The sequence below is a fragment of the Erithacus rubecula genome (genome assembly GCF_903797595.1).
Source record: "Erithacus rubecula genome assembly, chromosome: 3".
In the NCBI taxonomy this organism is placed as follows: Eukaryota; Metazoa; Chordata; class Aves; order Passeriformes; family Muscicapidae; genus Erithacus; species Erithacus rubecula.
Genome location: NC_136689.1, coordinates 85,440,340 through 85,459,358, shown reverse-complemented (window position 1 = coordinate 85,459,358; position 19,019 = coordinate 85,440,340). Strand labels below are relative to the sequence as shown.

Sequence of the window (19,019 nt, the reverse complement as noted above, 5' to 3'; positions counted from 1 at the left end):
TACTCCTAGATTAACTTCTCCGACAACATCCTCATTCATTACACCAAACTGATTCATGTCCTGAACACTGCACATCTCACGCTCAAAGGGAATGCTGGTCCTCTGGAAAAACGGCTGCAATGATGTAATTTGGGACTGTAACACAATATGTGTGAATAACAAGGCCAAATCAGAGACACAGAAGAAACCACACATCTGGCTTTTCCTAACTTCTAAGAGCTTGTTTCTGCCACTTAAAAGTTCTTTTCAAGTTGTTTTTCAGTGCAATGCTACACACTCATTGTTAAGCACTGACAGTGGGGTTAGTGTCACAGTGGAAACAGATATAAAGAGAGCCTCTGTCTTGATATATATCATTTCAAGCAAAACAAAAGAGACTGAACCCCTGTGGCCTCACAGAACTCCATGATCACCTCCCACCACCAGCCAAGTAAAATCTACAGGCATCACAACTACTAGGGAACACACAAGAACTCATCAGGAAAAAAAGCTAAACACAACTTAAGTCTATATTGTCACCAATCAAGTGTGGCAGCTCTTACAGCACAGATATTAAATCCCCAGTGTTCGACCAGCCTTCATCCATAAACACAGTCTGGATTGGTTTGATTTTCTTTCTGAGCAAAAATTTGCACTGCGAGCCTCCTCAGTATGGAGGGAATGCCTTAGCATTTACTTCATTAAGCTCCATTGTTCTAACCAATAGCACATCCACTTTTGCTCTGCTTTACAATTAACATCACATAACATCACACACCAAGACTTTTTAAAATGAGAGTCAGAGCTGCATGCAAAAGACCAATGACAAAAAAAAAGCAGCACTACCTTTGATTCTGCCCTCTTCTTCCTTGCAAGCCTTGCAATTGCTATGCCCACTGTTTCCATTTCTAATTAGTGCAATTTTAATATGCTGAGAATTTTAGGCACTCAAAAAATTCGCAGACATATTTGAGCCTCTCAATATAAAGGGTCACTCTATGCTAGATTAAAAAGGAGTGAATAATCACTTATATTGAACAAAGACTCTTTTTATTTTCTGAAGTTGTTGCTGTGCACATTCATGTGAGAATATAACTTGATCACAGGAAACAAGAAAGCTCTGTGGTTTGCATTTTTTGGGCTTACAACCACAGCCCTGTTCAGAGTGGTCACAAAGACATCACTTGACTTTTCACCAATATTAGTAATGAAGCAATTTTTCTTGCTAATGTTTAGTGCTGTACAATTAATAAACAACTGCAAGACAAGTGACATGTCTTTGTGGGTCTAGAAGCTTGGTTTTTGTACAGCATTTCTTGGTGTTCCAGATGCCAAGTGGTACCAGCCAAGGGCAGTGGGTGATGATTCACACTTAGTGCAGCTGTGCTCCTTCACAGCCAGTTCACAGAGTGCAAGCCACATCCCAGACCTGCCCATGCTGTTCCCACCAGCCTTTACTTTGCATTTTGGACACAGCATGATGTCCTCCACAGCGTAAGGCAAGGCTGCCTCAGAGAAACCATGCTCTCAGGGAAGATTTGTGTCATGAATGATACAACTGGGTGCAGAGAAAAACCTACTCAAACCCTGCAAGACATCACAGCGTGCTGCTGCCATGTTCTGCAGTTGTGAGCATGCACCAAAAGAGCTCAAAAGAGCTCTGCATCTGCAGTCATGTAGGTTTAAGTACTCACTTTTATACAGGTCTTAAGCTAAGGAAAATTAGTTTAGAAAGTGTATTTTGCTTAAGAATAAATGGAACAGAGACATGAATATGTGAAGTCACTCTAGAAGGTGAGGCAAAAAATCCCAAACATTTCTTGCTGTTGAGGGGGTTTTTAGTAAGACACTCAACACCTGGGAACAATATTATCTGTTCTTTGACCACAACGAATCACCATCTTCATTAATGCTAGCATCAAAGAAAAACAGCTATCGCTGCCTTTATCCAGTTACTGCTGGGCAAACATGGGAACTTGAGGCTGGAAGAGGCAGGAAGAATTTCTCAATCCTCTTCCCAAAGAAGCTGTGCTAAGAGTCTATTTTAAGATTCCCAGGATGTGAAGGTATTGTTGTCTTGCTCTCCATTGGAACATGTGTATGTATGATATGAGGCACCAAAGTGGCTCAGTAGTTCAGAAACAGCAAGAAATGCAAATTTCATAAAACAGCACATACAGAGTCTTTCTGCCATGCCACAATATCAGTGACTCTATGGATGGAGCACTTCTCACCTGTCACTGATATATAATTCACTTCTTTCTTGTCACTGCCTTATCATACAATTTAACAGTGAAAGCAAACTTCATCCGTCAGTTACTCTCATCTGACAACAGGTTGTGGTACTATTGCTTTTTACATGTAAGAAAATGGGGTATCAATTAAAATACTGGAACAGACTGCCTATTTGAAGGACTTTTCTAATACAACTAGATGTGTTTTTCTGGCATTATTAATACTAATTTTCACTGAGTGTGTGTATTTAGTCTATCAGATGTCAGAATGCACCTAATTTGTTCACAGTAATTCAGTAAAATCTTGAGAACGTGCAGATCACAACAACCTTCATTGGGTCAGTGGCAAAGCAATGTCCACTCACTTTAACCTGAAGCACAATTCCAAGCATTGTGCTTGGAATTGACACAGATGATATCAGGTGAACATTTACACATGAGTTTGCTTAGGCAGTGGGATCAGTGCAGTACAAGGGAGACCTTAACATGATGCCATTACCCTACAGAGACTCTCTTTCCTTCTTATTTCTTCTGCTCAGACTAAAACATGGATACAATTTCCACAACATAAAACTGCTTTGTTCACTTCCAAGCTTTGCAACAACTAGAAATAACATCAGAAAAATAGAGGTAACTATTCCATAACGTCTGGAAGCTTGAATTAAAATCAGCAGCAGTATTTTCTGCCCTCCAAGCTCCCTGTCCCCAGGACAACAGGGAACTAGAATAATGTATAAAGTCAAATTCTCAGGATGTAAAAAACAACAACAAGGCTCTTGCTTGCCTGATTTTTTGGCTGTTCAGTTTGGTTCTGCTCTGTTAAGCTAGGATGAAATCACAGCAAACACTACACTAACTCTTCTGTTAATTAACAGCCTGCTTTGCAACTGCACTTTTCATTCCCACAAGAAGTGCTGCATTTCCACAAAGTATCACTTGTAGTAAGGCATTCAAACATGCTAATCGCAGCTTTGCCTCCCAGGGAGATGTATGAGCTTACTCTGCATCAGTTAAAGGCTTTTGAGTTGATTTCCTTTTATTACTGTTATTACAACTTTGAAAAAGTAGAGTTTTTTTACTTTTGCCAACTTGCACAAATTCAGCTCAAGAACAGCGATGACAATCCGCTATGCTCTACCAAGTTACACATAACCCAGTTAGGTTGACAACAGTGCCACAAAAATGCAGAGAGGAGGGGGCTGGGAAGAAAATTTCTTCAGACATCTCTGGTTTTTTTCTGCATAGGCTTGTGTGCAATGACTATGATGGGAATGGGATAGAGAAGTGATCATGAAATCACTGGGCAAAGCAGGTGTGATTGCAAATTGCAATATTTGCAAATCCTCTGGTAGGAGGATTTAGGTATATTTATAGGTATAGCTTCCTATAAACCATTTTTTTAAATGATCCCCACTTATATTTCTATTGAGTATTTCAGGCTTCATTCCTCTGCTTCATTTTCATTCTGCTGCTGGGCAGTTATTCAAAGATTGAGAAGTTCAGTCACAAGACAACAGGATTCAGCACTTGGTTATTGCAAATTCCTGTTTACTGCAAACACTGACGTAAGTGAATAAAGAATCTGGGTCAAAAAAGCACAACAGAGGATGCTACCTGTCTTTGTACTGAATAGCAGGCAGCTGGGAAATTGGCAAGCTTTAGCATAAAACCAGTGTGAAACTGCTTCAATGAGATGATTTATTTTTTTATGAAGGCATTTTAAATGTTCAGCCAAAAGAAAGTTGGTGTTTCCTATTGAATTAAGGCTTCACTTTCCAAGACATTTAGGCATCTGTGGCTTGTATTTTTGTATCCACATAGCAGTGAAATTCATCTTGCTAGGAACAGCAGCACTGATTGTGTTGCTAAACAAATTAGCAGGAGACTGGACCTGTAGGTCTGGGAAGAAGCACTTTTCAGAACAATTGTCCACTGCTAGATAGAGAAAAAAAAGATGCCATGGAGAACACATTATTAGGATACTGCCTGGGAAGAGAAGCCCCAGGGACATTGTTGCTATACTGATAACATATGATAATCTGCTTGGAAGATTCTAGGATAATGTTATAACAGGAATAAAATTGATGATGCAATTTTTGACCATGTGTAAGTAGTGGGAGATTGTGCAATATTAAGAAAAAGACAAAAACCAGGCCACTGCATGAAGAGAATCTCTGGAGTGCATGAGAAGTAAGTTAACAAGGCATGGAGAAAAGAACACAAAGGAAGCAGAGAGCCCCAAACCAATTTACAATGAGTCACAGTTCTCCAAAATAACACATCAAACTAAAAATATATCCAGTTGTCATCCAAACAATACGGCACTTTCTGAACCAGATCTTGAAAAGAATAAATTGTCTCCTGAAACTGAGCATTTGGATTTTTCAATTAAAAATGTGATTAATACCTTTAAACACAATTTCAACACAAGAACACACGATGATATGATGCTGCCTGTTGAAGGTGTTGCCCTCTTTGAGAGTCGAGGGCTCTTCAGAAGTTGACACACACAGAGCACACTATGCATTGTTAATCTACTAGCTATATTTGTACACAAATTTGGTCAAAGCAAGCCAGCTGAATTGTTTTTACATTTTTTTCCTGAAAATACATATCCAAATTACATATACAAAATCTTTACTACCTCGATCTCACTAGATATTGTTTTCACTGGGACTAATAAAAGCCTAGAGTAAATTAATTTATCTTATTGGTATTACTGCATAGGGGTGGAAAAGGCAGATTAGGCTCCAATTTACAATACTAAAAATAGTCAAATACACTTGCTGTAGACATTTTAAGAATGGAATCTTATTTTAAAAGAAAAGAAATATTTTTAAAAAGTTCTCCTAAATCCACACTAGATTTCACAAACATGGATAAACCCCTCAGGACTCCTCTAGTGGGAAACACCAGGAACTCTGCCATAAGACTAAATGGTAGTCACATCAATGGTAATGAAAATCGTAGGTAAATTAATTGCCTACTGTCCTACAAACATGCCTTTATTGTAAAAAAAGAAATCAGGATAATATCAATTTGTTACAATGTAGGTGTTAGGTGTTACAGAGTCAATTAGTGAAATAAAAAGTTAGAGTAAATCCATCGCTTTCAATTAAGATGTATTAAATGTAAGATTTTTTTCTGGCATTCTTACACATGTAAAGACACTTACCTTTAGGCTTCTCTTAGCCAGCCTCTGTGTGTGAACAGAGGTCAGCCTGCCATCACAATGCTCAAATAATACATTTTAATCGGCTGTTTTCCTCATTTAAAGATGAACTGCTAAGCAAAAAGCTGTGTCCCTAGTGCGGCTTTAGGATGTATTAAAAACCCAGTAGCAGGACCGAGCATTTTTGCTTAAACATTGTGTGCTAATGTCTTTTGTCTGGCTTTTTTTTTCTGGCCCCTTTCCCAGCAAGCAGCTCTGAGCAATGAATCCTCTTGATTTGTGGAAGTTTAATTGTTTTCTCCTTTTGAAAGGCACTTGCTGTCTCATCTTGTTCTAGGTCTGGGTGTTTCCACCACCTCGAAAAAAAGGGCAATAGGTTTTGGGAAGTGGCAGAAAGCCTGGATGCCTGTCAGCATCCAGTCCCACACCTCAGGAGGGGATGTGTGAGCCCTGGAAGGAGGTGCCCTTCCTGCCAACTCAGATGGAGTGCACTGACACCCCAGTGTGAACAGGGACCCTGACCTGCTGTGGGGTTTGATACACTTCGGAAATTCCCTAAAACTTCTCTGGATCACTTTGTGCAGTTACTGTCCTCAAGAATCCTCGTCCTATTGCTGAATCAATCCCACTGCATGATTACAGACACAGGAGCACAAGGTAATGAACAAGAACCTACATTTTCCTGTAGGAAACCAGGCCAATTATCTACTTATCTGCTATTAGAGGCATCACCAAGCTTACATAGGGAAGACAACCAATACTATGGAGAAAAAGACATATTTCTCTAAATCCCTGCTGTCCCCTCCCATCCCTGCCCACCAGCTTTGAAGAGGGCAAGATACAGCTCTCTGTGAATTCAACAGGCACAGTTTCAGCCATCTCAATGAATGAATGTGATGGCAGAAACAAAAGAATTGTAACATTTTGTTCTACACACTGAACCTCAAAGGTCTTGATCTCAAAATGTCACTGGTCAGAGATGTCCAAATAAATATGCTTCAGAAGAATTGTAACCTTTACTAAAAAGGTACAAGTACTTTCTAAGGATATATGTCTTCAGCACAAATACAATGTATATAAATAAAAACAAATCCAGCAGCACAGCTGGTCTTTAATGACACTTAATTTACATTACAAAAGTCGAATTGAATGTTGTGCTGTGTTCATGGACCTGGCAAAGGACTGAAAAAGACTGCTTTACCTTCAAACTGCTACTAAAAAAAGCCTCCATTTCCATAGATGTGTCCCAATGCACTACCTTTTCAGTAATGAGTGCTAGATCTAAACAGAGACAGGTGTATTTCAGTAGGCTGAAATACAAATCCACATCCAGAGGCTCCTTCAGACAGCAAAATTCACCTCAGTAATTTCCCTTTTTGCAGAGAGCAAGGCAGCTTTAAATCCCTCTTGAACTTTCAAACTAGGGTTTAAATGAGACTTGGGAGAGGTATAGTTGTTAAGTTGACCACCTGCCTGAATGCTTAACTTAGGTATGAAGTAGATCACACAGCACAGAGTCAACAAGCCTTGTGATCAGCAGTGTCAAAGGCTGACAATACATCTAATAATAACCAGCACAGGCACCTCCATATTCAGCATTCAATGCCAGGAGTCAATTATCCACCATCTATTCAAGGGCCTTTTGAAGTCCTTCTTGTGTTACTTGGAAATGAAATTACACCAGGTCAGGTCAGTTGAAATGGTTGGATTTCTTGTTGGCTGAAGTCCACAACTCCTTTTTTTTTTTTTCTTTCCCCTCCCACTCTATGTCAATGTTAGCTGCAAACTCCTAGTAAAGCTGCAGTATTTTATTTAATTAACTACTTATTGATTAAAAATGAGCTTTTTAATCCAAGCTAGCAGTCACATAGCTCAGAACTCCCTTTGACCAGTCATCTTTATTTAGCTTTGGCAGGAGTGACTCTACCCAGAATTTCTCTATAAGCTCAAACTTTTAGGGGCAACTTCTCCTTGAGTGCCCTGTTACAGCCCCTGTTTTCAAACTGCTGAGGTCTGCCATAAACTTCAGCAGGAGGTGAGATGGGAAGTCCAGAACCCTAACATCTGAGCTCCAGAACAGGGAGCACTGAGTGAGCTGGGTCAGAAGTGCTTTCACCTGCCTGTCATCCACCTTTCTTCCATTCTTTTCAGTTTCAGCATCCTCAATCTGATATAAACTCCACATTATTCCTCTGCTTTTCTCTTCTTACCCATTTAGATTACAAAACTAGCTTTTCCTTTCAGCTACCTGTAAACGGAAGGAAATTGGTGCAATTTTACTCTGTCACAGATCTAGGTGATGTAAGGTGACACTGCTCAATGTCCCCTCCTGTAGGCATGGCTAACAGACCCAATACTTCCTGTTCAAGGGACTGAGAAGTCTCTTGGGGAGACCTAATAAGAGGTAAGTTAGGGTAAAGATAGAGATGTCACAATAAAGGTCCAGAAAGAGAAATGCTCAGAAACCTCAGTGCCTCTCCATGATATCAAACAATGTCTTGTTCTGCCTCATGGTCAAGGCCATTTTGCTGTGACTAGCTGAGAGCAGTTATAGCAACACCTTTGAAATTAAGTAATAAATTTTGGACTGATCATCTCTTTTCCATTCCTTCCAGGTAGGAAGGATCAAGAATATCAATGATAAAAATTGAAGGTATTTTATGTCCTGTTCCCTTGTCCCCGAAGAAAGTTTAAGTCTGAGTCTTAGATGGGTGGATGTTGGTTCAGTCAAGAATACATTTGTATTGAAAAACAAATCACAACCTTAGATTTATAGTTAGAAAAGTTACTCCACAAAGCTGTGAGAAAGTACAACAACAAGACTTCATTGGGGAGCTCATTTTAGAGAAAGCACAGTGGGATGTGTAGCCACAGTAAAACAATATTCAAAAAATCTGACCTAGATAACAGTATTTCTTAGTGACTAGAATTCATTAAAAACAGCAGATTAAAAATGTACTGCACAGGATTCTTTGAAGCCTGAGTGTCACACTTAGATTAAATAACCAAACTGATGTAAAAATGAAAGCAACTTGTATTTTTCCCTTAACAGAAAAATAACAACAAAGAAAGCTGTGAGTTCTGCTATTAAGAAGAAGTTAATAATAAGTCAGAATATGAAAAAGAGCTCTGACTTTGTAGGGTTTTATATAAGTGAACACTGTCTTTGGCTATGAGTGAAGCTGATGAGCTCAGTGCTGTGGGATACCAAATACAAAAGCAAAACTCAAAGTTTCAAAGTCGCAAAGTTTCCATACTATAAACCTAAAGCATTTTCACATCATTTATTGAAAAAACATTATTAAATTATGCTCTCTCATGGTAGCAGTGTATTAGGACATGCCAGGAAATGTCCTTTCCTACTTTCCTGCTTCTTCCTGAGTGATACAGCAAAAATTCTTAGAAAAGGAGGCTTGGATGTGTCCCCTCACAGGGAAGAAAGGCAAAACAAACTCTTTAGGCCTTGAGAAAGCTTCTAAGTTGTACTGAATAAAGCCCCAGGTTACTGCTCCATTTCAGAAAGGTACTTCAATGCTTCTGGACTCAAAGTTAAGCATCTGCTTAAGCACTATACTAATGCCAAAGTGCCTTTCCACATCAAGCCTATATTAACCTTGCAAGTAGAGATTTACTTCAAAAGCTTTACTGTTGTATAAACATGAATAAAGGGATGAGATTCATGGACTTAGAGATCTTTTTTTGTTGTTGTTTTTTTCTGTAAAAATAACATGATGCATCACAAAATACCTTCTAGAGTAAATTCAAAACTTTAGATCCCTGCAGAAGGTCCTCTGGAAATCTGAACGATACTCTCCCAAACAAACAAAAACAATAATCAAATCTCCAATTTAAAATTTGCTAAGAAAGGGGAAAAATTACAGAACAAAAATGTGTCTTCATGCTTACCCCATCTGACAAGTTCGACAGTTTCCTAAAAATTACTCCAGAAGCACCTTTGAATTGTACAACTCCTTTACAGCTATTGACTGCATGGCTAGTCATTTATCACATGAGAGTATTTACTCTTGCCCTGAATCAGTTACAGGAGTGAAACTAAGGTATTATTTCTGAGAAGACACTAAAACAATGTAGGTAGATGAGCATGCTCCATATTTGTTGTTATTTACTTACTACTTGTATTTAGTATTAACTTTCTAATTAACCATCAGGGTTTTCTGAAACTCATCCAAGGAGCTCAGTGAGAAGATGACTACAGTTAGCAGCAATAGAGGGCTCCTTCATGCCCCGAAGATAGCAAAGCACTGGTCAACCATGCTGCAGGAAAGGAATGGTTCACTGCAACTTCTCCAGCCGGGACTGTCAGCAAGCATTCTGCAAAGCAATTCCTACGGGATTTAACAGCAGTGACTGAAGAGGCTGCTGGTCCTCCCATCCTATTCCCATACCACTCCACTGCCACAGTTAAATCTGATGAGTTAGTGACTCCAAGTTCCCTGCTGCCTCAGCTCATGGCTGCTTTAATGCCAAATAAAACCTGAAGGTGAATCACAGTGCCCTCAAGCTGGGAGCTGCAGTGGCTGGGGAGCAGGCATGCTACATTTTGCTATTTTTACCGCAAGGATAAGAAATTCCAACAGAGGCAGGGCAAAGTAGATGGCAGTAACTTCTTAAGCTGCCTCAGCCTGAATCAATGGAGCTCTTCAATCACAGTCCACAGAGCAAACCCCAGCCTAGCTCCCCATCTGCTCCATATAAGTCACCCACAACAGGATTTGCTAAAGTATATTGGGATTTGTTTTCTTTGGTTGGCCAAATTACTGACAAATCTCTGGAATTAAACTTTTTATAACTCAATTTCACCAAGCAGATGAAACTTCTTGGGCAGACAGTTCTGCTCAGCAAAGCAGCTACATGGATGGCTTTGGATCTTGGGCAAACTTACAGAACTATCAGAATGAAATCTGACTGAAAGAATTTTGTATTTTGTAACTGTACTCTTGCATTTTAGAGCTACTGTTTTTAGGCATCACAGACTATCATCTTCTTGCATGGCCAGTAATCTAGAGAAAATCGAGATATTTTGGAATGAGTGCTCTTCCACCTGGGATTTATGCAGATTGTCTCAAAAGTCCTAACAAAACCTGCACCTGTTCAAGTGTCTCTAGTGACAGCTACTTCCTGGCAGTCATCTGCAAAATCTCCCTAGTATTTCCTTTCTTATCATTCAGAACAACACATTGTTTCACTGTATTCAGTGTACATGTTAGGTAAAATCGCTACAAGGTCCTCCTGCTGCTTCAAAAATCTCAGTCAAGCAGACTTTTGCTGGATGCTGATTTACTGTGTTTGGTATCTGGCATTTCTGCATAGTTTCCATCATCTGGAAGTTCAAAACATGGTTAACAGTCTGGATGGCTAACACAGGCTATGCTGCTCTCCAAATGTCAGAGTGCATGCTGCCTTCATCCCTCTGCCCAAGAGCAGAAAGGTAATTCTGCTCCCAGTTTTTACCTGATTTCTTTACTCCAGAAGCTTTGAAAAAAATCCTGTTCCAAATTATTTTCCTGTTTTACTGTTCATTCAGAATCATGATGCTATTTCCCTGGATGCAGGTTTCTTATGGATGTAACTGGAGGGATGTTTCTCCCACTTTCACTGCATGGTACAGAAAAAATAATTTCTCCCTACCCAATGTTCCAAATAACTGATTTGAGCTCTACATTAACTACATAATATTTGCAGGTAAAACTGCCTAAACTATTTAATGCTTAATGAGGATGCATTATTATACATTCTTTCATGCATGAATCTCAGGTTTCCACTTTTAGACTCTCAAGCTGCAGAAAAGAGCACAGTTCCTTGCTGTTCCTTTATAATTATTTACTTCATTCCACTTGAGGCACTTTTGTGAGGAACACTTCAGTATGAGCTCGGATCTTCAAAGCTAATTTACAGGTGAAGCTGACAAGAACACTAAAAGATGGACAACTGCAATATGCCATGACATTCCAAGTAAATGGAATTATATTAGGTAAGGATAGTGCCACTTCAGCTCTGAAACAAGAGCTTGTTCTTTGGGAAAGTGTATCTTATCTCTAATACACTAGGGGCAAATCAGAAGCAATGTCAGGTCATTTACATCAGTGACAGAGACAACTGGTTTCACAGAATGTACTTAAAAAACTGAAGGGGCCTCTAGGTCCCCTCTCTCCAGCCCTGAGCCCATACAGATGCCCAGGATGTAGTTCAGGGAGAAAACAAACCAAAACTACAACTCTCACCTGCACCTTCTCGTTTTTCCAAAAATTTTGTTCTGCTCCTAACACACAGTTTATTTTCACACTAAGGTCAGCAAACAGATACCCAAGCATCTTCTCTATTTCCTTGAATTCTCCTTTGTTTTCTCCATAGGGAAATACAGGAAAGACTGCCCAAAATCTCTGCTTAGGCTGTGACTAAGTATTGCTTTGGATCATGCAAGTCCCAAATTCAGTAAAGCAGTTAAATTTATATTTTGGTTTTTTACTTCTGAGCTAAAAACTCACTAATACATATGGGTCTCACTGAAATCAGAAGGATTTAAACACATACTTCTACACAAAAGAGACAGACTTAAGCATTATGTTCAACAGCTCTTTGGAGATGGGACTTAAACAAGTCGAGGAAAGTAACATATTCAATTAGTAAGTATTGCTCTCTGCTCCTGAGATAGCACAGCAGTTGTGTCTACAGAAGTGACAAATCATACTCTGTACCCCACAAAAAATATCAGTTAACATAACAGAGGTGTATTTCACACATATTGTTGGTTGTGCCATGCTCCTGACCCTGTCTTTTGGGATTATTTTGTCTCATTTACTTCACCAGGAACAAGTGAGTCCCAATTTCCACATGAAGACTTGTTCCTGTAATTGGGAGAGAACAGATTTTCAAGTTCAGAAAAGGTAAAATTAATGTGCCAAAAAGCAGGTAACTCACCTGAGGATGAGACCCATCAGACTACTGTCATAAATCATCATTACTTCAGTCCCTACTCCAGACACTAGAAGAGGCTGTCGTTTAAGCCATTGTCTGAAACACAATTTTGGTGACTGTAAAATCTCATCTGATCCTCAAGTATAAATCCAAATTATCCACAGTGCCTGATAGCTGTATTGTTCTCCAAAGCCTTTATATGTCTCAGAAAAGTATATAGAATTTATCATCAGAAATAATATCTTTAAAAAAATTAAAATCTCACTGCAGATGGATACAAGCAAATGACTTTTAAATTATTTTAAAAAAGCTCTTTACATTTACTAAGCCAATTAGTTTTAATACCAACATCTCAGGCTTGAAAGCCCAGACATAGCTCTTTAGCAAGGTAGAGTAGCAAGTGGAGATCAAATAATAGACATATTTATAACCAAATTCTGGGATGATCACCACATGATGATCCCCACATAGGTGTATATACATACACAGACTTTTGACTTCATAGTGTGTATACTTTATGAAGATATTAAAAACACACACGAGAATTATTCATAACAATATTAAAACTAAACCAGGGTGTGCATCAAAATAACTGAGTTTCCAATTATATGAATCTTAGTACTTAAAAAAAAAAGTAGAAAAAAGGAATTGCCTTTTTAATCTTATGATTTAAATTAAAAATATACTGAAATATACATTAATCAAAACACAGAAAAGCATGAGTTTAACTAGTAAAATAGAAAATATTTTATTTTATAAAAATACTGGTCTCTGCTTTGCTTGTGATAGTGCTCCTCAGACTTATTACTGCAATTCTCTTGCAGTTCGGTTAAATGTCAATGCTCCAATTACTTTAATAGTCAAACTGTGTGCTATTTTCACCACAGAGTCATTCAGGCTTGTCATGTTTGACAAATCCAGTAATTGAGATGAACTCTTGGAGAATACTGACATGTAACCAGTCATTTCCTACTGCAGAACATTGACCTCTGCAGCACAAATCACAGAGGATTTATTCAGCAACTTGAAAAAACAAACAAGCTTGTTAAGTTTAAGATCATCATTTCATACATCTCCATTCATTTCCTTGTTTATTCACTTTCTGTTCCACTGGGGTGGGAATTAAAACATTAGGGGCACTTTCAATAAGCACAAAAAAGGACTACATCAAATATTCCGAAAAACTATTGTGAATTAAAAATGGCCTAGTAGATTATAAGAGGCTGAGTGTGCTGTCAAACAGCCTCAAATCCCCCCTCAGTGCCCCCTGCCCCCAAAACAGCTGCACCCCGCCCCAGCTTCAGCTCATTAACAGAAGAAAGTATTATACTAATTACATAAAGTATTTATCAACAGTGATCATTTCAGTCATTCCAGTACATTAACCCTTGCTAGGGCCTTTTTATTTTTACTGTACCTCCCCCATGAGGTCCTGCAGCCAGAGTGTAACAAATGCATGGGACCCTCAGGGCTCTCCTGCTTCACCCTTGGATTCACTGAACCAAGCACAAGCAGTGCAGAACCCACCAAGTGTACTTTCTTAACTGGCAGGTCCTTCCTTGGGTGATGCCTCTGAGACAAGCACCAGTGTCCGACAGGTCTGAACAGCTACAAGCCCACCACATTTGTACTGAAAAACAATTTCTTTACAATGACAGCTTGTTGCAAAGGTAAAATGCAATAAAGGTCTGGGATGAGGATGCAACCTAGTTGAAATGCAATTCTGAAGCTTCCCTGTGATCTACATCAACTGAGGACCTGATGCTACTTTGCTATGAAAGACACTACAGACCTTAGTACCAGAATTCAGCCTTTCTTTGGATGAAGTACTACCATTTCATATAATGAAATTAACCCCCCCCCAAAGCAACTTAACCCCTCAAAAAAAGAATTGTGATGAAAAACAAACAATGGATAGAAATATAAGAAGAAAACATTGACACAGACAATACCAGCTTCCAAGAAATGACCTTTGCAGTTTGCAAAATTAAACATCCCTTTGAATGCTTCTGCCTGCCTTCATCAGACACAGTGGCTGGTCTAGGATGCACATTGCCAAACCAGGCTTATAAGAAACCTTGCTTCATGTCTCCTCTCCCAAACACTTTTTGCTTGGTCTTTGTCAAGTGAATTCATTTATCTATTTTACAAGTTGATGGATTGTTCCTCTGTGGAGTCTTTGAAAGGAATGCATTAACTATCACAGGTCACTTAGCTTCTGCAGGGGGATAAAGACCTCTTCCATACCAAAGACAGCATGTCCATAGAATTTTTTAGCACATTCTAATTCACAAGCAAGTGTATGACAAACCACCAAGACAAAAGGACATCAGAAAACATCTGAGAAGGCAGAACTAAGAGCAAAAGAAAAACAACCTTAGCAGGAAAAGAAAAGCTAGAAATTACTTGTGCAGAATTCTACTTTCAGGAAAAATAAAGTGTTCAGAATCCCAATAAAAAGGGAAAGTGAATAACTAAGCACTTCTACTCTGATTATATTACTACACATTTATGTCCATACTGTCTCTTTCCAGTGTAACTTCTTCCATTAGGTGTGCAGTGCCCACCTGAGAGACAGAGACCAGGAACCTACTAGGAGGCTACTTGGAGCACGTGGTAGTGTACCAAACCTTGGAGCTGGAGAGGAACAACAATGCTCCCTCTCAATGCTGATGGGTAACTCCCATCAAAGGAACTCAGTTAACTGTCCCTTCAGCTGGACACTGCAGATCCAGCCTTTTCCACGGGAATGCACAAGTCACAGAAAATGGTGGTTAGTTACTCACACATCACGCATTCAAACAGAAATCAGCCTGTGGTACAGGGCACAGCTGACTGAAGCAATTCAGTGCATTTGCCTCGAGGAGTGTGACTCAAAGAGCAGTAGGAGGACTGCCTCTCAATACCAGTCCTTTCCAGGCTGGCAATCCTCAGAATCCCCACTGGTCACGCACACTGTATCCATCTTTACTCAGGAGAGCATTTGCCGAGATCACGAATTAAGTTTTGGACTCTTCATGTGATACAAATCCACTTGAGCCTTGTAACAAGGAACAATTGGCACCAAGAAGGTCATAGGGAAGACCAGGTGCTCTCCCAAGGTACTACAAGCTGGATAGCAGCGTTCCCTGAAGGCACCAACAGTCTGCATGAGACTGCAGCTGCCAAAGGGATTTCCCTAGGTGAAAAAGAACTACAGAGTTCTGGTCCACAGAGAATCTGTAGGCACCACCTCAATGCACACAGGACAACTCCTTGAGTTTAGCTACGAGCACTTATGGATAATGTGCATCAGGAGGCAGGAGGGCTGCTACCTCTTCAAGGACAAAGCCTGAAGAACAGCACATGTGCAACACAGTGGTCAGTGCCCTGCCCTCCTCTCCACTATAGAAAAGCTCCCCACCCACCCTACCAACAGAGGGAAAACAGGTGATTTTCAGATTACGTCCTTTCAGATTTACTTCCTCCTTCCCCATCCACCTGCAGGTCCATGACCATATTAATAACTATTCCAGACAACCTCACACCCCATACACCTGAGCAGACAAAACTTTTCTTCTAGAGACACCAGCCTAGCTACTCGTGCTCCATGGTTTCACCACCTCCAGTGACAGTGGGGCTCTGGCAGAAATCATTTGCCTTTCTATCAATGTGGAAAAAAGCAACATGCCAATTGAGCACACCAAAGATTGCAAGTCTGCAGGCAGAGCTTGACATGTTGGCTTTTGTATATGATGTTATAAACAGGCATCAGATACCTGCTCAGCCCAGCTTTGAAATATAGGGGAAAAGGTATTCTGTCACAAGATGCTGTAAATCCAAATCTCATTCCCCTTCTCCAGTAACTTCGATGCCGGTCCGATTCATTCAGGTGACTGTCCCTCTTCCTGTACCTTTTTGCCATAGCTACAGAGTAGACTCTCACTGCTGTACAAAAAAAAAATAGGATTGCAACTCCCACACTTTTCATGTGGGCAACAAACTGTAGACCACAACAGGGAGCAAATTTTTCAAACAAACTGGAACATGAAGACCTTCAGGGTATGATTTAGGAATGCTGATCCTTCTGACAGTGGGGCTGCACTGAATGCCCTTTTGAGGTGCCCTGCAGCACTCTTTCCTATGACTCTGCTTGCAAAGCCCCATTTATTGGACAGCATTTGTGGCAAAGACAAAGCTTGAATTCCTAGGCAATACACTGAGTATTACTGGCTTGTTAATTTTTTATTTACATGAGGTTATCTATCTCATCTGGTCACTAACACACAATTCAGATTATTTTACAAGACTATTTCAAATTTTATTCAGAGGTAAACAGGGCCAAAAAGCGACACTTATTAGCTGGTGACTAATAAATGAGGAAGTGTCTGAGACATGCTTTCCAACATTTCACTTACATTGCCATAAAAAGCAACCTACTGTACAGGAGATAGTTGGTAATGATTATATAAAAAACACACTATGGAAATCTCCAGACTTACACGAGCTTTTTTTCTGCATAAACATCTGCTGCCTCATGAAATTTACCTTTTCTTTTAATAACCAGTATTTCTCAAGGAACACTTTAAGGCCTCAGAGATGGTCAAAGTCAGTTTTGCTGACTGATTCAAAATCAGCATATCTCTTCTGACAGTCTCAAAACAGATTATAACATCCTAACATTATAACATTTTTTGAGGCCACATCCTTCTCTGCACTCAAAGTCCCAGTGAGTCAGATGTTTGAACACCTAGTTTGAAAAAAGACTTTGCTCTTGCAAAAAGAGGCAACAGTGAGGGAAGAGTAAGAGGGCAGAAAGAAAGCATTATCTAGTATTTAAAAATGGGAAGGCAGGCAACTCAGAGGAGCAAAAATGCATAGGAATGAACTTGGAGGATGGTGGCTTATGCCTTCCAAAGATGCAACTTTGCAGGGTGGCCTGCATGACAAGCAGGTAGGTTTTTTTTGAATTTCAGGAGATTCCAGGATGGAAGAAGAAAATATTGGGAACAAATGCCAGACAGTCATCTTGCTGTTTAGTGGAAGGGTTCTATTAGGAGTATTTGCCCAAAGCTATAACAATTAAAAAAGTATCAACAGCCTTACATCAATAATTAGATCAACAAGGGGCAGGGAAAGGCAAGTTTATTTACAGACAAGAACACAAATGCATGCTGTACGCTGCTGATCATATTCAAATGTTTAATTACACTGTATTTAAAGAGTAATTTTTTCTCAGTTATAAAATTAACAAATGCACCTTTTCCTAAAAAAAAAAAAAAAAAAATTGGATTTTTCAGAATATTTTAAGTTAATTCATGGGTTGTTGGGTTTTTTTTTTATTCAGGGATAGTTGAATCTATACTGGCTTAAAAAAAATTTTACAAATACCTTAACATTCTAAGTGGAATGGTTACATCTATGAAAAATGTAATAAATAATCATAATGTTAATAGTACCTAATAAAGGACTTATTAACACATCTGGAATGGAGATCTAAAGGGCCTAATGTCCCATGGACAATAATATATTCTTTTGAAATAACAGTAATCATTTCAGTCTCAGAAAGAATTAATTTTGATTATGTTCAAAATACATTGCTCATGTTAGTATAAGTGCTCTTTAACATTCCCTTTGCATTTACTTTGCCAACAACTGTACTAAGTTCTTTCCAGAACAGATGAAATCCTTGCCTTGGCAGGCTGAGGGTCTTCAGAAGAGTGTGAGTGGAAAGACAGCAGGAACACTGCACACCTTCCTGGAGGAAGGTCTGTGCACACCAGGCTGCAGCCCACAAGGTACAGGTAAAAGGGAAGATCCTTTGGGGTTGGTCCCAACAGGATACAAAGGGCTCCATGAGTAATTATCTCCTCCCATGAGCATGGAAAACTGAGATGAAGCACTCTCATTTACCCATAACACTACTCTCACAAACTTAGGGATGTAGAGGATAATAAAAGAACATAAAGAAGTCAGGGCTTTTGGTGATATGAAATGAGATCTTTTAATCATATTTGCTTTATGTGGCTCTGGTAGCTATGATGCTTTTGGCAAAATCTTGCTTGAATTGCTAAAGCATAATATCAAAGCCCAAACTGAGAGTTTTCATTTATTCTGAGAATTTATACCATTTGGGCCATTCTAAGACAATACATTCTATGGTACTTCTTGTTTTTTAGCCATAAAATTAGTGATTATTATACAGAATTTTTAACATATAAACATACATAGATAATTGTAATATACAGTCTATTTTTTTAAGTATAGTTGTATATAATTTATATAGTATTTAATGTACATTTATACAGTATGCTGTACTATGCCCTTTTTCCTTAGAACATTGCAAAACTCTTTTTACTGGCTAAACAACAAGAAACAACAGAAGATGCTATTTATTTATTATGCATCTTGGGCTTGCTATGTAACTACTTTTTTCCCCTTATACATCTATTTAATTAAAGTGAGAGAGTCACACAATTCTAAAAGTAGAAAATCTGAACTGTACAAATAGATGTACTGTACCAAGACAATCTAACACATAACCTCAATATAATAAAAGCATCTTACAGATTTGGTCTGCATATTTATGTGTTCCTCTTTCAATCTGGAAAAGTGGAGTAGCTGTTGAAAATACACTTAATTGTTCTCAAACATCTGCTGAATAACTCCAGAGAAAATATGAAATCAAAAGGGTATCTTTAATGGATGGTATCTTTGTA

General features: G+C 39.0%; 1 protein-coding gene across 15 annotated transcripts in view; it reads right to left on the bottom strand.

Annotated features, from left to right (window-relative positions):
* Window positions 1-19,019, bottom strand: part of LOC306800413 (poly(rC)-binding protein 3-like) — a 492,346-nt gene that overhangs the window by 83,008 nt on the left and 390,319 nt on the right. The window contains exon 1 of one of the 15 annotated variants that reach the window (XM_079302511.1): window positions 12,325-12,344. The exons of the other annotated variants lie outside the window; for them this stretch is intronic. The gene's annotated coding sequence lies outside the window, so the exon portion shown is untranslated. Of the gene's footprint in view, window positions 1-12,324; window positions 12,345-19,019 lie in introns of those variants that run through there. 15 annotated transcript variants of the gene reach the window in all.